We start from the raw sequence: 23,409 nt of genomic DNA, 5'->3' as shown, positions 1-23,409 counted from the left end.
TATTTAAAGAAAATGCATCACATAGTTGACATAACTGATCATAATACATTTGTTTCAAGATGATGTAAAGCAAAGTTATTAAAAAAATATAAAGAGAGGCCGGGCGGTGGCGCTAGAGGTAAGGTGTCTGCCTTGCCTGTGCTAGCCTTGGACGGACCGCGGTTCGATCCCCCGGCATCCCATATGGTCCCCCAAGCCAGGAGCGACTTCTGAGCACATAGCCAGGAGTAACCCCTGAGCATCACCGGGTGTGGCCCAAAAACAAAACAAACAAACAAAAAAAATAGAAAGAAAAACTAAAAAGAACACTAAAAATGGAAGAGAAAAAGAGAGAAAAGTTCAGTAGCAAGTATATTTGCAAAAATTATCATATCTCCAATAAAGTCATTAATACAATAGCAGAAGATTTAGTAAGCTTTTCTTTTATTTTTTAAAGAATCTTTAAAAGGAGATCTTTTCTAAGACTCTCTTCTTCGGGGTTCTTTAGAGCAAGCACAAAGCCAGAGGTGGGCTGCAAGGTCGGCTGGAGCCAAGTGAGTTTTGTTGACATTTCCAGGGTGAGAGCAAAATCCCCATCAACTGGAATGCATCCAATGCAAGTCCCAGGGCTGGGCCTAGTTCCAAACAAAACTAGGAAAAGTGATTCCTGGCCTTAAACCTGAGTTGACCTTCTCCCTATCATCACAACAGAGATAACATGGAACCACCTTCAGTTGCCTAAGCTTCAAAACACTGCTGTGGGTTTGGAAAATGGCCATTTGCATGACCTCAAAGAACTGAAATTTTATGCAAAAGCAGGTGTCTAAAAAGAGTATATCTCCACGGGACATGCTGTTGGAAAATGCTTGGGGTGTCTTCTAATGCTCGAGGGAATGCAGTAAAAGTAAGGTTCCTAACAGGTGACATTTTTAAACCAACATTTCAAAGGATTTTTGTGAAGTTAGTAAAGTTTAGGGCCTCCCAGTATTCACAGCTAACCTGTTCATTTGAGACCAATTAATACTCAGGGGGGGGGGGGGGAAACCCCTTAAGAAGCTTAGTCATCATTACTAAGACATTTGAGAAAGAATTCTCCAAAGGGTAGATCTGAAAGGATACAGTGTTGAGCCAGATGACACACACATCCCAAACTTTACCCCTCTATGGCCTGAAACTGGCCCAGTGTGTTTGTTGAGTCAATAATCACACTAAAAAATCCTTCTGAGATCTCAATTGGCCAGGCAAATTAGAGTCACTCACATATTTTGGAGTTTGAAATCAGTCTCTCTTTTTGTACCAAGGCAGGTTTACAACCTCAACTCCCTGGCTTCCAGCAAGAGCAAACTGACATAAGTGAGCTCTTGGAAACCATGCTTGCTTTAGTAAGAGTCCCAGGCTAGGCACAAAGACCAAACATTCGAGACTGACTTAATGGAAATGGCACTTCAGGCTCAGCATTCAAACCTGCCTTTCTTTTGTGCCCGAGTTTAGCTTCTCTCTCAATGTAGCTTTCCGTAGAAAATGACGACAATGATGAGGCCTTAGAGATTTAAAAATCTGAAACGCAAATTATCAAGCCTTAATAAAAGCCTAATAAATTCCTTTATGTGTTATATTATGTCTGCTTAATTACTCCTAGCCCATAAAGGAAGCAATGATGAAGGCGGAATTTGTATGTTTGCTTTACAGAAGAGTGCTTTTTTGAGGCTTTCTTCTAGATTTAATTTTTATGTGTACATTTAGAAACATGTATTCAGAAGCATTATAAATCAGAAACACATATCATTCTTTTAAGTATATTATGTGGACACAGGCTCAGGAAGGGCAAAAACAGTAAGTGATTAAAACCCTCCCCAAACCAATTCTTTAATGCAAAACAATATATTCTCAGTTCAGCGGGCATCTCTGTTGCGGCTAACAGTTTATCCCTAATTCTGATGGGAAAGAGAGATGATAGAAGGAAGCTTGTTGGAACTACCATTTCATCAATGCTTCTCCACAGAATATAAATAATCTTTTAATGAAGTAAGGAGTCATTGTAACACAGAAAATGGCCTTTGCTTATCTGCGGCTGCTTGGGAGAAAAATAGCAAGAAACACATTATTCTTACTTTGATAATGTCCATCTTTTACAGTATCTCTGGAGAAGGGGTGGGGGGGGGGGAGTGGATTCCTGTCAGTTGCAGAAGGAAGACAGTCTCAGGGCTGGTGCTCAAGAGACTTAGTTATATCCTTTGTTTCCAGCACAGATCCTTGAGCACTGTTGGGAGTGATCCCTGAAGACAGAGCAGGGAGTGGCCCCAAGCACTGCCTTTTGTAGTCTCAACAGCCAAAGGCAAGGGGCCAGAGCGGTGAAGGAAGTGGTAGGGCATCTGTCTTGTGCACGTTAACCTAGGATGTACCATGATTAGATCCCTACGCGTCCCATATAGCCCCCCAAGCCAGGAGTGATTTCTGAGCACATAGCTAGGAGTAACCTCTGAGAGTCACCGGATGTGGCCCAAAAACACAAAGTGAGGTTTTCCAGTTTCTTAACCTGATAAAGCGTAATTAATCTGCACCTCTCAGGTAATGTTAATCTAGGGTTACCTTGAACCCATTTTTCTTACTTTCTTCACACCCCTACAAGGTACTTTCTCTCTTATACTTAAATCTTATTTTTCCTTAATCTGTATTTCCTAATTTTCCAATAGTTACTTTTTTTTTTTTTTTTTTTTAATTTTGGGCCATATCCAGAGGTGCTCAGTACTTATTCCTGGCAAGATGTAGGGAACCATAAGCGGTGCTAGAGATTGAACCTTGGTTAGCTGCATACAAGACAAGTACTCTATTAATTTTACTATCTCACTCACTGTCCCTCCTAATCCCTTCTCTCCATATTTCCCCCTCAAAAAATATAGGTGGAATAAAAACAACAACAACAAAAACAACAGGCTACTTAGATGCTATCTCAAATCTTAAATATACCTATTGGTCTTTCCACTGAAAGTCAAACCTAGGTATGGTGTTTTAAAGCAACTTGCAAAACTAATTATAGGCTCAGGGAGAACCTGGGTCAGCTGCGTGCAAGGCAAGTACTTTTTCCAATCTCTCCTCTCCAACCCTGGTTTAAGAGTTTTGAAAGGTTGATGTATGCTGTGGAACACAACACAGAGACAAAGGAGCTAAGATCACAACAGAAAAGCAAATAATTAAACCCAGTGTCGGGGCCGGGCGGTGGCGCTAAAGGTAAGGTGCCTGCCTTACCTGCGCTAGCCTAGGACGGACCGCGGTTCGATCCCCCGGCGTCCCATATGGTCCCCCAAGCCAGGAGCAACTTCTGAGCGCATAGCCAGGAGTAACCCCTGAGAGTTACCGGGTGTGGCCCAAAAACCAAAAAAAAAAAAAAATTAAACCCAGTGTCACTGTCTAGGAAGGAAATCTTTGGCATCCCATAGGGTCCACTGGGCCTTCAAGGAAGAATTTCTTAATACAGGGCTAAGAGAAATCCCTGAGTGCTATTGGGTATGGCCTCAAAACAAACACAAAACAGAGTATGGGGCAGGGAATATAGTACAGGAATGAAAGTGCTTTCCTTGCATGTAGCTGACCCAGGTTTGATCCCTGGAGCTGATATGACTCCTACCATCTCCAGAAGTGATCCTTGAGCAGAGTTAGGAGTAAGCCCTGAGCACTACCATGTATGGCACAAAAACAAACAAAAAATACAGTACTTCCCCATCCCCAACTGAATGTACCATAGCTAGGACTGTCTTCACTGAAGTGTCCAACAAGTCTTGGCTATGCACGTAGCATATGACAGAGAACTGGGCTATGGCGATCCTATGGTGAACAAAGTCAGACACCATTCTTGACGATGTGCTGAGGGATAGGAAGCTACCTAGTACTCTCACAAATAGTCTCACAAATGGTCATTCCTCCTGCAGGGAGAGGGCCACTCAAGAGGTCTTGTCAGGTGTATGGAGGTAAGCTTGGCTGTGGAATCTGCAGAGAGTGCAGAAGTTTATGGGTTGAAGTAGGTGGGGAAGCCCGGGGCAGGGAGGTTTGGAGGCAGATTCCTATCATCCAAAGCAGAGTGGGAAGGAAAAGCATTTGCTGATAGGGACAGAATAGGTGAGAAGTGGGGAGAGGGGGAAGAGAAGGAGAGAGAGAAAGAAAGAGGAGAGAAAGTATTTGCCAGAGAATCAGGTTGGGGGGGTGAAGGTAAGGGTGGCACTAAATGACCAGAGGGAAACTGGGGACATTGGTGGTGGGAAATAAACACAGGTTCAGGGATGAATGTTGGAACATTCATATGACTAAATCTCAACTAACAACAACTTTTCAACTCTATGTCAGAGTGGCATAACAAAAATTAGAAAAATAATAATAAAGGTATATCTGTGTCTTTTTCTTTCTATCCTGAATGGAGAGCCATGGAAGAGTGTGAGTATGAAAACGGATACATCTTCAGCCTTTCTACACCTGCAGAGCTAGAAGTCCAAGATGACTGACCAAAGCACATGTGTTGGTAGACAAGATTGCTCACCTGTGCCAGGGGTGAGGTTTGCAGTCAACGTAAATGTAGGCAGAGAGAGACCTAACAACGTGATTATGGTCTAAGCAGGAGAAGAAACATCTAAGGGTTCCCTAATCTGCAGTGATTGTGGGGTCTCACCACTGGGAGATTAGCTCGCATCTCTGTAAGGGGAGTTGCATTCCTACCTCCAAACAGTCACATATATTGGCACAGAAGATTGGTCCCGAGAAATCATGTCGCTTACCATCATCATCATCATACGAGACTACATTGACAGAGAACTGAACAGATACAACTAAGTGGACTAGTTTCTGATGGTCAAAATAAATGTTAGAAGTTAAAGACTGGGGACCGGAGAGATAGCATGGAGGTAAGGCGTTTGTTTACCTTTCATGCAGAAGGTCATGCAGAAGGCGTTTACCTTTCATGCAGAAGGTTTGAATCCCAGTGTCCCATATGGTCCCCCATGCCTGCCAGGACAATTTCTGAGCATGGAGCCAGGAAAACCCGCTGAGCACTGCTGGGTGTGACCCAAAAACCACACACACCCAAAAAAAAAGAAGTTAAAGACTGAAAAATTAAGGTAGGGACTTCACATGCAAGTTGAATAATTCTAGACTGAGGCTTTTTTAAAAATAATATATATGATTTCTATCCTCTCAATGAAATCACTATGACGAGGCCACATGAGGTTTGCAGACTTGAGCTTCAATGAGCATGAAGAGCCATGATTTGCTTTTTGCTACCCAAAGGAGAGCAATGCATACATGCAGAAAAGGAACGAATAATCTTCTATTCTAGCCTGAAAAAAATCATCAGATTCTAGCCCAGTGAGGGAAATGGCAGGGCAGAAACCAGGCTGCAATGTGGCAAGAAGTTTATTACCTGGCGCTCGCAATAATCTGGCTTGTGGTTTTCAGCACTGCTGCCCCCTTCACACACCCCCGTACAGCAGGACAACATATCAGATCACTCCAGATGCTGAGGCTAAAAGAGGTGGCAAGAGAAGCTTTGACATCCTGTCATGGGGATGACAGGACAAAATGGACTGCAATGAACAACTGTGGGAGAAGGATAAAGTGATGCATTGGGACAGCTGCTCCAGATGCTGAACTCAGCTTGGGATGTGAGATAAGAGGGTAACATCTACCTTCCGGGATCAAGAAATGCTGGTTGAGACCCCCAAAATAAAGAAGCTCCTGTGTATAAACAGAAACTGGTTCACAAAGCCTGGTGGGCCCATGAATTCCAGAGAAAATAGATGCAAGTTTCCTGCATAGGTTAAGACACATATAAAACATCATTGACATGAGTGTCAAACAGAACTCATCCCCTGGCCTGCTAAAAGGAAAGCCTAAAAGCAAAGCAAAAAATGCCCATGAAGACTCTAAAACTAGCCACTTAATATCATACAGCTGCACAAGTCTTCTGAGTAAGAGGCCTCAAAATAATATCTCTGTCCCAAATAAGCAAGCACACGCAGACACAGATTATATATATTTTTTGACTGTGAGGATTTAATTCACAACAGAAGGATGTTGCTTATGGAGTGAGAAGTGAAATCACAGTCCCTGTGGGCGCATCCAGGTGTCTGCCAGTTTTCCACCCCCCCAAGCTTTGTGACGTGCTTGAATTGCTCATAGGCTGTTCGGATTCCGGCAGGCCAGTTTAGGGGGCAGGTGGATGGCATAAGGGAACCAAGCTTACCCCCTGCCCTTGCAACATGGAAGACACAGAGCCAGCAAGGAAGCAACACTCTTCAAGGGGTAAGGTTGTGATTTAGCTTTCCTTGGTGTTACTTAAGTTAAAAAGAAAAGAGATAAGAAAGGCAGAAAGAAATAAAGAAGGAAGAAAAGAAAGGGAGAAGGGAGAGAAAGAAAGAGGGAAGGAAAGAAAAGAAAGAAAGGGAAGGGGAAGGAAGAAAGAAGGAAGGAAAGAAGGGGAGGAAGAAAGAAAGGAAGGAGGAAGAAAGGAGGGAAGGAAGAAAAAAGGAGAAAGGAAGAAAAAGAGAAAAGAAAGGGATAAAGAAAGAAAAAAGAAAGAAAGAAGAAAGAAAGGAAGGAAGGAAGGAAGGAAGGAAGGAAGGAAGGAAGGAAGGAAGGAAGGAAGAAAGAAAGAAAGAAAGAAAGAAAGAAAGAAAGAAAGAAAGAAAGAAAGAAAGAAAGAAAGAAAGAAAGAAAGAAAGAAAGAAAGAAAGAAAGAAAGAAAGAAAGAAAGAAAGAAAGAAAGAAAGATAAGCAAGAGGGTTTGGGCGTGATCAGATACACAGGGCCTGGGTAACCAGGCCAATGGTTCTGAACAATGAGCAAAGAATCTTAGGAACTGTAGCTGACACTTATTAGCTGCCTATTATTGGGAATGGTATTGAGCGAGTGGCTTTACATACATTTCTCTTGTTTAAAACCCTGTGAGGTGAGCTGAACTCCACTGGCTCACAACAGCCTGGCAAATCTGTCCAAGGTCACAGTGATTGTAAGGGATGGAGAAAAGAAGAGGACTGAGGTTTGCTGAGCCCTGTCAAGTTGAAAATCCCATATTCTTTCCACTCCACCCGATGCCTCTCAAAAATAGCATTTGCAGAAACAAAGAACGAGGCAGAGAAAAAGAAATCAATAAATACACATTAAGAGCCAGAGGACTACATGGCTAAAACGTGCTTACACTCTGTTAGAGAGAGAAAAAAAAAAGCATTGACAACAAAACCAAACCAGGCAGCATGGACTGATATTTCTCCCCCCTTCCTCATGGATTTCAGGAGATTCCTTCCCAGCCCGATAAAGGACTACTGTATGGGAAGTGGGTCTCTTCGAGATTAGGAGTAAGAACCAACTTGCAAAGTGACTTCTCAGCAAACTGGCTCATTCATCCAACAAATGAAATGTCAGATGCGCCAGACAGAGAGAGGCAGGCGAGGGCCAGTAGGGCCAGTGCAGGTTCCTAGGATTGGGTCAAGGCAGAAAAAGGAAAGCAAATTAATAAATTTGGGGGAAAGTGCAAAGTGTGGAAGCAAGAGAGAAGGAAGCAAGAGGTCTATCTAGATGTGTTTGTTGGACAGCACTAGACAGGAAAGCCCCGGATGATAGGAAGGCCAGGATTTGAAATTAGGCCAACCCTTAGACCCCCCCTATCTAATTCCTCCCCTTTCCTACCTCCCCTTTCCCTTCAGCCCCAGGGCTTCCTTTTTCCATTTCTAGCCTAAGCTACTTTCAAACAAAACTTTTATTTCCAAATCCATTCCAACTAGAAATCATCTATTCATGGGAAAACACCTAAACTCCATATTCCTCTTCCCCTCCCACTCTCACCCACATGACCCTGATTCAAAACAGATTCTGGAGAGAGAAAAGAAAACCATTTAGGGGCCTGGAGAGATAGCACAGTGGCGTTTGCCTTGCAAGCAGCCAATCCAGGACCAAAGGTGGTTGGTTCGAATCCTGATGTCCCATATGGTCCCCCGTGCTGCCAGGAGCTATTTCTGAGCAGACAGCCAGGAGTAACCCCTGAGCACCGCCGGGTGTGGCCCAAAACTAAAAAAAAAAAAAAAAAAAAAAAAAAAAAAGAAAGAAAACCATTTAGGAAAACGTGTTCTATTGCCTTCTAGAAGGTGATGTCCACTTGAAAGAACTACCACTGCTCAACTTTCCAATCATATTGTAATCAATAGTCAATGATTAATAATCCATAAATTTGAGATTCACAGACACAAAATTGGCTACCAAACTGGTCAGTCCACGAACTGAGATGAAAGACATCAGTCTTTACACAGTGATCATATTCTCATCCTCTGCGCTTTCATATTTTACACAATCCAGCATTTAGCAATCACCGAACCAAGAACTTGTACAAAGTAAGCTAAATTTTCCATTTCACAGAGAGCCCAAATGATTAAAGCTTCAAAAATTGTGCCTGGCAAGGTCTAGCTACACAACTGCTTCAGAGACGAAGTGCATCTTTTTCTCTCAAAGATCACACGTGATAAGGGTGGGAAAATAGACCAAGGCTTTGATGACAAATCCTGGCCTTTTTAAATGTCGCAGGGAGCCAGAGAGCCAAATAATAATGGCATATAGATAAAAAAACAAATCATTGATTTTTTTGGAGTAGAAAATATTTCTATACATTTAGAGAATACAGATGCTAGAAAGAACTCGTTTCCTTTGAAGTTTATGTTTACATGTTGTTTATTTTAAAATGATGTCAAACAGGCACATAAAAGGCAATTGCAAATTTATTATGTGTATGCGTGTACCTATGATGCTCTGTAGATGTGATAGTGCTATGTACAGCAAGTTTCTAATTGTTATTATACTGGAAATAGAGGGGAGTTCAGAGGTGTCCGGTAATCAGTGAATACCACTAGTTATTTTGAGTTTCACCCTAAGTGACAGGCAGTCAGTCGGATGGAAAAGGCAGTGGACAAGGGTTGGAGACAGAATCACTTAAAAAGGGGACATAGGCCCGCTGCCATTCCCTTGTATGCTGCACTCAGTCAGAGCAATAGCTCTTATCCAAGTGCCTAGAAGCTATTGGCCTGGAAAAGTAGATGTGGGCCCCACTGATGACCTTGAAGGACAGTGGAAGATACTGGGCCTGCAGCCATGGCAGGAGAGAAGCACCAAGAAGTACAGCATGGATGGTACAGTGTACACAGGACCCAGGCAAGAACAAGCCTCAGTGAGACCTGGACAGAGGATGCTGCAAGACCCATCAGCATTGGGAGCTTTGTATGTTGACTTGATGGATAGAAGGTGAGGTACCAGTACAATTTTGCAGTAACATAAAATTCCCACATGTATAAAATTATTAGTCATTTATTTTATCATTAAGAAAGCTCAGAGGGGGCCGGAGCAATAACACAGCGGTAGAGCGTTTGCCTTGCATGCAGAAGGACAGTGGTTCGAATCCCGGCATCCCATATGGTCCCCTGAACCTGCAAGGGGCGATTTCTGAGCATAGAGCCAGGAGTAGCCCCTGAGCGCTGCCAGGTGTAACCCAAAAAACAAAAACAAAAAGAAAAGAAACAAAAAAAAAGCTCAGAGGCAGCAAGGAAGATACCATGATCACGAAGGTGGTTTTTTGGCCTGGAGAGATAGCACAGCGGTGTTTGCCTTGCAAGCAGCCGATCCAGGACCAAAGGTGGTTGGTTCGAATCCCGGTGTCCCATATGGTCCCCTGTGCCTGCCAGGAGCTATTTCTGAACAGACAGCCAGGAGTAACCCCTGAGCACCGCCGGGTGTGGCCCAAAAACAAAACAAAACAAACGAAGGTGGTTTTCCTAGGATGAAGCTTATCCATTGCACTCTGGATGTGCTGACCCCTGCGATTTCCCCAAATGTGGGAAATTTGAGTGCATAATTTGTGGTAGTGGGGGACTACATTCATGCTCTCCTCTGGAAAAAAAAAAAAAGGAAAAAAAGAAAAGAAAAAAAAAAAGAAAGGGGGGCCAGAGATTTAGCATGGAGGTAAGGTATTTGTCTTGCATGCAGAAGGACAGTGGTTTGAATCCTGGTATCCCATATAGTCCCCCAAGCCTGCCAGGAGCGATTTCTGAGCCTGGAGACAGGAGTAACCCCTGAGCGCTGCCGGGTGTGACCCAAAAATAAAAAACAAAAAACCAAAAAAAAACAAAAAACAAAAAACAAAAAAAAAAAAAGAAAGCAAAGAAAGCCCAGAGTCTGAAGAGATACCCCCGTGAGTATGTACCAGCTTTGCACATGGCTCAGCCAGGCTGGATCCCAGATATGCTTGGTTCTCTAAGATTCACTGGGAGTCACCCCTGAACACAGAGTAAGGAGTAAGCCTAGAACACAGACCAGTGTGATCCCAAAACAACAAAAAAAAAATTCAGAAAAAAAAGTTTTTGTTTGGTTTTAGGGATCATACCCAATGGTGCTCAGGGCATACTCCTGGCTGTGTATTCAGGGTTTACTCCTGGGTCTGTCCTCAGTATCAGGACTCACTCCTGACTGTACTTAGGTGACACTCCAGGTGTGTGAGGGATGACCGTATATGGTATTGGAAGCCAAGTCTGTATTGAATGCGTGCAAATAAGGGAAATACCCCCTATACTATTTTTCCTGCCCCTGAAAATGTATTTTATTATCCTCATTTTATAGGCCAGAAAACTGAGGAACTAAGAAATTATGTAATTGGGCCGGAGAGATAGTATAGAGGTAGGGTGTTTGCCTTGCATGTAGAAGGATGGTGGTTCAAATCCCAGTGGGTGCCCATATGGTCCTCCAAGCCTGCCAGGAGCGATTTCTGCATGTAGAGCCAAGAGTAACTCCTGAGTGCTGCCTGGTGTGACCCAAAAACAAAAACCAAAAAAAAAAAAAAAATTATGTACCCAAGGGTGCAGAGCTAGTAAAGGCAGAAGTAGGAATCAAAGTCAGTTGTGCATCTCTAGGAATGAGACTTGTGAATTAGAGCCCAACCTTCTGCCTTTCAGACCATTGGGCACCAGGGGATAGACAAGTGTTCAAAGCTATGCCAGGGGCCAAAGAGAAAGTACACTGGTTAAGGCAGTTGTCTTGCACATGTAACTGAACCAAATTTGATTCCTGGCACCCCATCAGGTCCCCAAAGTGATTCATAAGAGCCAGGAATAAACCCTGAGTATTGCCAGGTATAGTCCTAAAACCAAAATTAAAAAAAACAAACCAACCAAGTAAAAACTACATTAAAACACATTAGAAAAGATAGGATAGGAATATAATCTGGGGGCCGGAGAGGTGGTGCAAGTGGTAGGGTGTATGCCTTGTAGATGCTGACTTAGGACGGAACATGGTTCTATCCCCTGGTGTCCCATTTGGTCCCCCAAACCAAGAGGGATTTCTAGGGCCATCTGGGAAAAGGAAGTTTCACAAAAATAGGTGAATGTGGAAGTACTAGGGATCATTAACTTCCAGGAAAGCCTAACAGCCCCTTCCCTCTGAATCAAGGAAGATAGAAGAGCTTTGTAAAAGAGTGTGTGTGTGTGTGTCTGAGATAGGAAGGAAAGAGAAGAAGGACCGCGGTTCGATCCCCTGGCGTCCCATATGGTCCCCCCAAGCCAGGGGCAATTTCTGAGCGCTTAGCCAGGAGTAACCCCTGAGCATCAAATGGGTGTGGCCCCAAAACAAAAAACAAAAAATTAAAAACAGGCAAGGGACCTACTATTGTCCAAAGCAAACAAACTCAAGCTGACAAGAGTCTTCTGGAAGTTGCTGGACAATTAAAGGCACTTTGGTAGAGGGCCTGATTTGGTAACATTGGAGGCCCACAGCACAGAGACATATAACAATCTTAGAAAACAATTTTAGGAGCTGGAGCGGTGGTGCGGAGTGGTAAGGTGTCTGCCTTGCTGACGCTAGCCTAAGACTGACCGCGGTTTGATCCGCAAGCGTTCCATAGGGTCCTCCAAGCCAGGAGTGATTTCTGAGCACATAGCCAGGAGTAACACCTGAGTGTCACCAGGTGTGGCCCAAAAACCAAAAACCAAAAAAGAAACAAACAAAAAAAGAAACTAATTTTACTTCAATAAACACGTTTTTTCTAATGGGGGGAGGAAGGCTGGACCACAAAATTGATGTCCAGGGCTACACCTAACTCATTGCTAACCAGTGATCCCTTGATGGTGGTTAAGGATTCAAATTGGGTCCTTAATCTCTGGCCCCTAATTTTTCTTAGCATAGTCTATAAATCACTTGGCTCACAGGCAGCTGAGACTAGTTGATTCTAGGCATTGCTGGAAATAAATCCAGAATACAGGGCCAAGAGTAACCCCTGACACTGCCAGGTATGGCCAGGTATGGCCCAGCTTCCCCCCATCCTCTGCCCCAAATAGACAGAGAGCACAGACTGACTCTACCTTTGCTCTTAATGAAAATGAAATCCTCCTCTAGAAAAATGTGCTGGTAATTTTTCAGCTGAGACCATGGTCCTTCCTCTATTGGAGCAGGGTAGTAGGAGTAGGAATTGAATCTTGAATATGGCAAAGGATGAAAGTAACCAGTCTGTGTGTTTGGGTGGAGAATGACTGAAGTGAGCTAGAAAGTTGTTTTCTTTAAAAAAAAAAAAGAGAGAGAGAGAGAGAGAAAATGAAAAAAAAAAAGATATAAGCCATATTTCTCCAACCAATGCTTTAATTGTTCAGTCATTTTATCAAGAGCTGTGCTAGGCGTTGTGGGGGATTTGGAGAAACGTAAGATATGGCTCATGTCCCTGAGAAGCAAAATAACAGCCCAGAGATATTTCATGTGCATATATGCCAAAAATAAAAACAAGTGAAGCGATAAGGCCCAAATGTTCTGCAACAAGAATTATATTCATTACGTATTCTTTTGCTACTCAATTCTAATCTATATTTCCTCTACTCTTTATTTTTCTTTTTTGGTGTCTGACATACTATTTGTTAATAAGCCATTAAAAATAGGTTATTTATTTGGCTTGTACATTATAATCATTATTTGGAGGCGGGGTTTTGTGCAAAACCTGCTTCTCTTCCAGAGTCACAGATGAAAAATCAAATGTCATAAGGCTGAGCACAGGGTTATAATGTAGGTAGATAGAAGAGAAGCTTCTAAGAAATGTTTATTTTTGTTTGTTTGTTTTGGGCCACACCTGATAGTGTTCAGGCCATACTCTTGGCTGTGTTCAGACGTCACTCCTGGAAGACTTGGAGGGCTATATGGGGTACAGGGATCAAACCTGAAAAAGTGCTCTTTGGGGCCACATTGCCAGAGCTCTGCTAGAAATCCCAGGACCCCTTCTGGTGTCTGCCCACAGACTAGGGTATGCTCATAGGAAAAACCCAGTTAGTGTTGCTTTCCTTGGGGTTCAGTGCAGCTTTTCCATAATTCTTTAGAGCTAGACAGCTGACAGCATGGCTTCTGTATTGAAGAAATGCTATGACATTTGTTTGAAATGTCACATTTCCCCACCACCCACCCCCTGGCCCGAGCTAAAAATAGCATGCTGCCTTACCCCTACCCCTAATAAAATTGTTGGCTTGGAAATGACATTGATAAGCAAAATGAAGCCTCTAACCTTTTCTCCCCTTTCCTCTAAATGTTTTATTTATTTCCGAGCTACATTTGCTATCTGTTGCGGGCCGAGATCAAAGGGACACAGGAGAAGGCGCCGGTGCAGTTCCAGGACTGTCATTTTTTTTTTTTTCTTAAAGGCTGTATCGAGGCAGGCACTGCTGTCATTTGAGTAGTGATCTGGTGACTGACAGAAAATATCTGTAGAAATAATGTGTGCTCTCCGAGTAATGTGACATTTTATGAGCAGTCTGACTATTTTCATTACTTTGATTTCAGTCTGGTGAGGAGTGCAGCTGAAAGCCAGCCACGGGATATGGAAAGCCTGTCACAGGGGGCGGGGGAGGGTGGGGTGGGCTGGGGTGTGAGGGGCTGATAGGACAACCTTGAAATTAGGCTGCTGGATTTAATAAGACTGGCTGACAATTATCTGAAAGCATTTTAAATGTGAAGTTGACTTGCAGGCTTGATCTCATCAGCGGCTTTCTTGTGAGGACTATGTGACCGATGGACATACAAAGTCAAGGCTTGAGCGGAGTTTAGGAACCCACCCCCCTCCAACTTTCACACCTGTGGATGAGCAGCTGCTCTGCAGAAGGGTTCACAGCACCCTCAGTTAGGACCAGGAAGGCAAGTTGGCGGTTTCTGACTTTTCTACACCTGTGAATCAGATGCTATCTGTGGACTGGTGACTGAAGCCTGCTGCTTCAGTCTTTAGCTATGTTTGCCCTCAAGATACTAATTAGGGGATGGGAGTGATAGTATAGCAGGGAAGGATTTGTCTTGCACCCAGGGCTGCCCTAGACTCGATCCACAGCACCCCAGATGGGTCCCTGAGTCCTGCCAGGTTGTGATCCTCCTGAGTGCAGAGCCATGAGTAAGACTTGACACCAATGGATGACTCCCCAAATAAAAACAAACAAACAAACAAACAAACAAAGACAGATTATCCTAACCAGATTTTAGGGTGTGTGTGTGTGTGTGTGTGTGTGTGTGTGTGTGTGTGTGTGTGTGTGTGTGTTTATGGGGAGGGTGGATTTGGGGGCTCCCAAGTGATGCTCAGGAGGCAAAGACAGATTATCCTAACCAGATTTTAGGGTGTGTGTGTGTGTGTTTTTATGGGGAGGGTGGATTTGGGGGCTCCCAAGTGATGCTCAGGAGGCTCTAGGCTTCTCTCAGTATTCTTAGTCCAATGGACTAAGAGGCTAATGTAAAGGCTGAAAGATCCCTCTTTGCTAGGGGTCAGTCAGGTCACCTGGGGGTGCTTAAGGCTACAAGGGCAACAAATGGTGTTACTTGGGGAACATCCAAGATGACACCAGGTAATCCTTGGGGACCAGGTGCTGCTGCTGATCAAGCAGGTGTCAGTTGCCGACAAATCAAGTACCTTAATCCCTGGTGCTTTTTGGCCCTATGACAGTTGTTTGAAATTGCAAATAAATTAATGTGGTAATGACTCTGATCATTCACCCCAACTTTGAATATGTAATCAATTTGCTTTCTTTTTTTGTTTGGGGGCCACATCTGTCAGTTTTCAGGGTTTACTTCTGATGCTGTGCTCAAGGATCGCTTCTGGTGGTGCTTGGGTGGGGACCAAACAGGGTGTCAGGGATCGAACCCAGGTTAGCTGCATGCAGGGCAAATGCCTGACCTGCTGTCCAGCCCCCCGCTATGCTTTTGAAAAGCTTACAGTAAAACCAGCTTTGATTGAAATAATAATCATAATAATAATATATATTATTATTATTATGATTATTATTTTAATATATTTGTTTTTTAGGTCACACCCAGCAGCGCTCAGGGGACCATATGGGATGACTGGATTCGAACCACCGTCCTTCTGCATGCAAGGCAAATGTCATACCTCCATGCTATCTCTTCAGCCCAATAAAATAATAATAATAATAATAACACTAATAAAGAATAAAATAAAAACCTCATTTAAAACTTTTTTTGGTTTTTGGGCCACACCCAGCGGTGCTCAGGGGTTACTCCTGGCTGTCTGGTCAGAAATAGCTCCCGGCAGGCACGGGGGACCATATGGGACACCGGGATTCGAACCAACCACCTTTGGTCCTGGATCGGCTGCTTGCAAGGCAAATGCCGCTGCACTATCTCTCCGGGCCCCTCATTTGAAACTTAAAAGAAATAGTCTGCTGATCAGAGCACACAGTGAAAAATATATGTCTCTGAATTCCATAAATTATACCTATGCCTTCCTGTAATTTTTGTCACATAGAAATGAGGTAGTTACTTAGACCTTATTTTTAAAAAACTAGTGTTTGGGGTAGAGGACGCGGTTGGGCTATACTAGTTGGTTTTCAGGTGTCACCGCAGAAGGTACTCAGTGAACCACAGTTGGCAGCAGGGATGGAAACAGGCTTGGTCGCAAAGACAAAGGGCATTGGCCCCTGTACTTTCTCTCTGGTTCCAGACCTTTTTTTTTTGGTTTTTGGGCCACACCCGTTTGACGCTCAGGGGTTACTCCTGGCTATGTGCTCAGAAATCGCCCCTGGCTTGGGGGGACCATATGGGACGCCGGGGGATCGAACCGCGGTCCTTCCTTGGCTAGCGCTTGCAAGGCAGACACCTTACCTCCAGCGCCACCTACCCGGCCCCAGTTCCAGACCTTTTTATTTGAAAATAATGAATTAAGACTATTTCCCCCAAGTAAATGTGGCAATAAGGTGAGAGGGGAGGGCCAAATCTCAGTCATAAAAATCCTGTACTTCATTTGGAGTCACTCCATTAATGTGGTCCCTTGTTCCTTTCATTCATAAGCAGGCCCAATCTTCTAGCCTGCCTCCCCGGCCCCCTCCCAAACAAAACATTTATTAACTGAAGCTTCCAACTGTGACAGAAATTACAGTCATGTTAATGGTACAGATGGTGTAAAAAATGCAATCTCAAAACATGATTAAAAACCTCAGGAGCTAGGTAACTCGAGTTCATCTCAGATATGGCTGACCAGACATCTATGGGGAAGGAAATACACTTTTTTTTTTTTTTGGTTAATTAGTTTGCTTTTATCCATCCCTGTAATTAGAACATGCTTTCCCCCTACTTAATCCTAAAACAGTCATTAGATTTAATAAACTTTTCTAGATTGCCACAAATGAGAGAATGAATTAGTTAAAAAGTAAGTCTTAAGATGGTATTAGCGATACGATGGGAACGTCATGTGAATAAAAAATGTTTTTGTCTCATGATTCAGGATTAAATAGATCATGGCAGAGCTGTGCAGCAAAAGAGAGAACAGGAGGTCCACCCCTTTTTTCCTTTGGTTGGTTTCTAAGGTGGTAGAAACATGAATGTTGCCTCCCCAGCGCCCATTCCACCGAATGGGAGGTGCCATTAACCATTCCTAACTAATTCATAATTAGCTTCTTCTCCAATCAAAGTAGAGTCAGCAATGTACATCACCAGAAGAGAGAGGATGGACTGGGGTACCAAGCGCTAAATGGCATACGGACGTCCCAGCTTCTCACATAATGAAGACAGAAGCAGGGATGCAAACTAGTCTTTGCTCTTCTGAGGAACTTTCTCTTTTATAATTTATTAGTTTTGGAGCCATGCCCAGCTCTGCTCAAGGCTCTCTCCTGGCTCCATGTTCAGAAACCACTCCTAGATGAGCTTGGGGGAATCATATGGGTTTTGAGCTGGATTTGGTCATGTGCAAGACAAGCGCCTTTAACCTCTGTACTATCTTCCTGTCCCTGAGGAGCAAATTTGATCTGAGCATGCTACTTTGCAAAACAATTCATTTTATTGGCCCATCCTATCTGACTGACTTTCTTACCGACTAAAGGTTTATGGCAGCCAAGCATGGGCCAGCGGGGCTCTCAACACAAGTTTTTCAGTAGCTTAGAGGATGACTGATATTTCAGCAACAAGGTGCTTTTTTTTTTTCTTAATCAAGGTATGCACCTTGCTCTTGTTGATATGATGATAATTGTATATTTCCTAAGACTGCCACTGAGCCTAGCTTTATATGCAACAATATCATATAAACTCACTTTATTGGGGATCAAGTGGGATGTATCACTTGCCAGGAATGGAGACCCCAGTATTGCTAAAGGCCCCTGTATTCTCATTTCGAAGTAGGTGAAAGGAATCTAAGTCCTGGGGCCGGTGAGGTGACACTAGAGGTAAGGTGTCTGCCTTGCAAACGCTAGCCAAGGAAAGACCCCAGTTTGATCCCACGGCATCCCATATGGTCCCCCCCCCCCAAAGCCAGGGGCAATTTCTGAGTGCTTAGCCAGGAGTAACCCCTGAGCATCAAACGAGTGTGGCCGAAACAACCAAAGGAAAAAAAAAAAAAGAAAAGAAAAGAAAGAAAAAAAATCTAAGTCCTAAAGAATACAGGCTAGAGGTCAGGCGAATGTCTGTTCTTGGGACTTCCCAAGCCCATGTCTGCTGATCGTTTTCTATTAATGGATGACTCAATCACACAAGTGAGACCCATTGAAGAAGCAAGAAGGAAAAACACTGAATATCAGTGCTTCAGAAACACACAACCTCCAAGGCACTTTTTGGATTTTTTTTGTTTGTTTTTGGGTCACACTGGAGGTGCTTAGGGGTCACTTCTAGCTCTGCACACAGAAATCACTCCTGGCAGGCTCTAGGGACCCTAGGGGATGTCTGGATTCGAACCAGGCTTCATCCTGTGTTGGCTGTGCTATCGCTCCAGACCCAGATGTACTGATTTAAAAGAAAAAAAAAAGCCATCTTCTAGTTTACCATAACCTTTAAGGAATGACACTCTTTATGCTATTTAGTGCCAAAGATCCCAAACTATAGGTTTAACCAAAAATCAATCAGCATGGCAATTTCAGACAGAAAAACACTTAACTATCTCTTGAATATGGTAACTGTACATGAAGGGGCTGGATGGGATCCTTATGATGTTTTTCAAATACTAGAATGACTTGATTTTATGCTATTCCCTGGTCCTGGCAGATTGCAAATCTCATCTGTTGGTCTTCGATGAGATTATTTTAGCACGCTGCATACAAAGCAGATAGGGATCAAGTTGGGAATAAACTGTTCCTTTATAAACGAGGAGTGATGAAAAGAGAAGGATGTTAAGATGGAGGCTTGACCTTGGGGTTAATAGAGAATTCCAGTTTCCCAGGGTGTTGCTGATACAGTTTCACAGGAAGGAAGAAAAGAAATCCCTTCTCCGAGCAGTGTCACAGAGCTTTGAAAATCCTGTTTTGTTTTTTTTGTTGTTGTTGTTTTTTTTTTTTTTTGGTAGTTTTCTTTTCAGTGTCTTTTTTTTTTTTTAAAGGAGTGACAAGATTCATATTGAAATGTATATTCTGCACAGTCAGGACACAGGGAGGAGGCTAAAAGCATGGCAGACCTTGTGGAAACATGAGAAGACATCAGAGCTCTAGGCCTTCATATAAATGAGGGACCATGGTTTAGCCCAGTTCCCTGGAACATGGATTCTGGGTGCTAGATAAGGGGAAAGAGAGATAGTAAACACTTAACAAAGACCTACTATAAGGCATGTGTAGTTAGGGAATTTTTTTTTTTTTTGCAATTCTTCTCCTTTGTCCCCCATTTTAAAATTTTTGTTAGGAGACTCTGAACAAAGATGGCAACTCTGAACCAAGGCACCCTACTGTCCCCAGAATGCCCTGCTAGACCTTCAGAACCTGAATGAAGCTTCCAAGACCTTCATCTAGAGCAGAGTCATAGCCTGGCCAGTGGAGCTCTATGAGACTGTGGGTTTAAAGGACAATCTGTATGCACAGGCCCATTCCTACAGGTCATAAAACTGAACCACCCAGGAATTCAAGAACTTCTGGAAGACAATGTGATGGCTTGCTGAGCAGAGGCTCGCACAAAATCTTTTAGTAGGCCCTGTGATGATTTCGCCATAGTGTCTAGGAGCTGAGAATTTCAGTTAGAATCTCTTGTAACATTAGAAAATGCCTGCAAGAACATTGGGTTTTTCTTCCACCTTCAGACTCGCCTGCTTCTCTTTGCCTCACCATAAAGAGCAGGGGAGTCTGCTGGAGGCCAGAACAGCAGGCCCCAATCGGTGTGTGGAATGCCTGGTGCTCTGGACCTCCTCCCAGCTGTTCCAGATGGGCTGTCACCAGGGCGCTGAATGGAGAGCAGCGAGATACACAATTACCCTCCAGACTAGGGTCCCTGGAGAGCCGGGGCTGGAGCATGATGGCATTAAGGAATGGTGTTTGGGACAATCAATAGTCCCTCAGGTTGACTTAATGGGAAAAGAAAACAGTATTAAACAATTACACTGCACACAAGCATTCGATAGGAAAATGCCTAGTTGATCATTTTTATGGTTTCATAAAAATGTATTTGCTTTTGTTTATTACAAATACATCAAGAAATGGAAACACCAAATGTAGAATGGCAGCTGGCTGGCAGGACACCAGTAAAAAAAGAAGAAAAAAAGCCTGACAAATGAAAAAGAAAAAAAGAAAGCAAGTAAGAATAAACCATCAGATTCTAATTGAAATACTATCAGGCCAATTTTGTTTAAAAAAAAAAACAAACAACAACACAAAGTTTTCAATAGAGGCTACAGTCACCTTCATGTTTTCTTTTCTGTTATTGTTGTTGTTGTTGTTGTTGTGGCTGTTTCCACAGAAAAATGAACAGACAAGCTTTTGAACTAAAATCCTGCTAAGAAAAGATTAACTGGCTCTGCCTGTTTGCTCATGAGAAATTTTGTCTTGCTTTGATGACACAACACTTAAGAAGAAAAGCTCTAAACAACAGAGAGATGTTGGGAGGAAAAACAAAACAAAACAAAAACAAAAACAAACTTTCAGAAAGGCATCACCATGTATTTTGTAGCTGATCTAATTTGAGGGTGAAATGACCCAGATTACTGCTGGCTTTTCTTTCTGATTTCATAGCAAAGGGTGTGCTTTTAGCTCCTAAGAAATAAAATAGGACTACATGAAAGCTGAACATACAGATCAGTTTCATCATAGGAGAACAAGGATTGGGTCCAGTCAACAAATTAATGTTCCCTATATTTTGAACTCTGTGGAATGAAGCCTAGATCATGCATTCTTCTCTGTAACAAGGCAAATTAGATATTTATGCTTCTAATCCAAACAAAACAGACATACTGTCTGGCAGCATGTTTTTTTTTTTTTGTTGTTGTTGTTTTCTGCACAAGTTAAAACCCTGGTAAATAAAGCTTGTGAGTTTTACCATGTGGTACCTCGACCTTGCTTCAAATAAACAGTCTTTACGAGGGGCATATGGCAAAGCAACCATTATCATCTCTGACTTCCTGTAATAACTTTAAAAGAATAACGTTTCTTGAGTCTGTGCACCAGCTAGTTCATCCTTATTCTTGAAGGCAACCATGTTTTGAGTTGGTACATTCCTTTTCTCCTAAAGCATTTGATTTGTCCACTGGCTTATGTGCTGGTTCGAACTACCAACACAATCGCTCATCTCTGAATCTCTCTCTATTACCTGGAACAATGGACCTCTTCTAGGCACGTCAGTTACTGGCTTCCAGAACCTTCTTAGAGGAGGCCCATGGGGCCCATTAGCCTATGAATCCACCCAGCCTCATCCAATTCTTTAGTTAATCATTGCCAGGGTTGAGAGGGCATTTGTGGCTACCAGCTCCCCAGGAGGTAAGTACTAGAATTGACTCAGAGGTCACAAATCTTGCTGCTTGAAGTGAATGCTGAGGGCCCCAATTTCTATGGCTCTCAGCTCATTTGAAGCCCCTGCCAAGCTGAATGGGGCCTCTCAAATGGGCTTTGTTTGGTTTTCTCTTTGGCACGGTAGCTCTGGTGGGGCTGCCCTGCCCAAAAGTCTGGGGCCTGGTGTGGACCCCAGTCCTCGCCACATGCTCCCACTCAAATAGGTCATTGCCTTGCCAGGTGGGGAGAAAGAAAGGGGAGAATCTCATTAAGTTCCTGCTTCTTTTGTACTCAATTTAGAATCTGAGGTGAAACAAAACACAGGGATTAGATTATATATGTAATACTGGGATTAAACCCACTAAACTCAAAATGACCTGTAGTATAAGTCAGCTGTATGTATGTATGTATGCATGCATGCATATATTTATGTATGTATATATATAAGTATATCTATCATTCTATCTATATAAAATATTTTTTGGGCCACATCTGGCCATGCTCAGGAGAGTTTAGGATTAAACAAAGATCAATTGCATTCAAGGTAAGAGCCTTATCCCCTATATTACCTCTTCAGCTTTAAAACCAGCTATAAAGAGCAAGAGCCTACCTTCTTTCCTAAAAAAGATGATATACATCAGAAACCAGTTTACTTATCAAATATGAAAAGGTTAGTGAGTACAGAAATAAAATTAAAAAGGCAACCTGGGGCCCAAGGAATAGCACAGTGGTAGGACACTTGCCCTTCATGCAGCTGTTGGGTTCGATCCCCAGCATCCCATAGGGTCCCAAGAGCCCTCCAGGAGTAATTCCTGAGCGTAGAGCTAGGATTAACCCCTGAGCATCATCAGTTGTGAACCCCCCCCCAAAAAAATAACCCAAAAAACAAAACAAAACAACCCCTCTCCCAAATTCCAGTGTTTTCATCTGGTCTCTACAAAAGTAATTTCTGTAAGTAACTTGAACACACCCCCAATTCCATTCAACAAAGATTTACTTTGAACTTATCAAGGTAAACTGAGCCTACCTCAGTTTTTCTTTAAGGGTTTTTGTAAACATAAGACACAGTGCTTGTCCAGGAAAAACTTATCACATACAATATAACCCAGTGATAGTATATTATTCATAGAGTCCAGGGAACATTTAGCCAGTAAATGGATTCCTCTTCATTCCTTCCCCTGAACTTTTTTATCTGGCCCTCACCTGCTATCAGAAATACAGTGAAGAAGGACAGAATCAGCAGGAGGCTAAGCTAAACAGCAAGTATCTCTGACTCTTTCCAGTTGCTTATTTATCAGGGATTCTGGAATCAAAACTATGTACATTTTCCCAAGGAAGACAAAGATTTGATCTTGTATCTTTTTTTTTTCTGGTGCTGCACAGGGGTTACTCCTGGCTATGTGCTCAGAAATCGCTCCTTGCTTGGGGGAACATATAGGATCCAGGTCCTGTCATGGGTCAGTTGTATGCAAAGCAAACATCCTATAGCTGTGCTATCCTGCCAGCCCTTATCTTGTATTCTTATCTAAGATAGATGTGTATATGAATCGAATTGATAGATATTCAAACAATAACAAGAATTTGATTCATTTACTTTTCAGAAGTGATGATGAAGTGGAGTGGGGAGGTTCGGAGCACTCTTGGCATTCTGTGCTTTTCCTCACTGTGCTCCGAAGTGACCCCTGGTGGTGCTTGGGTGTCCCATATACAGATGCTGGGGATCGAATTGGGTTGACTGTATGCAAGGCCTTACTATCTCTGGCTGCCCTGAGAAATGATAATTTTAAGGAAAGACAAGAAAACCGCCATTTCACTGAAAGCAGAAACTATTATTTTCTACCTTCTTCAGCACTATGACTTATGCATGTAATTTTTGGAAGAAGTAGATAATGCTGCAGCTAGAAGTTTGTTATCCTCTCAGTTCTGTTCTCAATCCCCTTCCTGCGTGACATTGTGTATTTTATGGACTCCAAGGTCAAAAATGGGCTTCTCCCTAAATATAACAGTTCCAAGAGATGTGGGGATATCTTTGCTGGGCATCATATCATCCAAAGTAATTTGTTAAAAAAAGAAAAGGCCACTTCCAGTTATAATTTTGTTGTCTTTGTGTTAAAACATAAGTTGCTGGGTAGAGTCTCATCCTGATCACGTTTCAATAATTTATACATTGAAATGAATGTGTTTCTGTCTTTCTTTCATGAAAGCAGGATTAACTGTGGGAGATAAGAGAGCA

The 23,409-nt window shown here is 42.9% G+C and overlaps 1 protein-coding gene and 1 pseudogene across 1 annotated transcript in view; one reads left to right on the top strand and one right to left on the bottom strand.

Moving 5' to 3' along the window:
- CDKAL1 (CDK5 regulatory subunit associated protein 1 like 1) overlaps nt 1-23,409 on the bottom strand; it is a 674,860-nt gene that overhangs the window by 55,088 nt on the left and 596,363 nt on the right. The gene's annotated exons all lie outside the window — the stretch shown is intronic.
- On the top strand, nt 9,748-9,891 carry LOC125996955 (uncharacterized; annotated as a pseudogene).

Source organism: Suncus etruscus, chromosome 18 (genome assembly GCF_024139225.1).
Source record: "Suncus etruscus isolate mSunEtr1 chromosome 18, mSunEtr1.pri.cur, whole genome shotgun sequence".
NCBI lineage: Eukaryota > Metazoa > Chordata > Mammalia > Eulipotyphla > Soricidae > Suncus > Suncus etruscus.
Note: the sequence above shows the minus strand (reverse complement) of the source record. Positions and strands in the feature narration are given on the sequence as shown.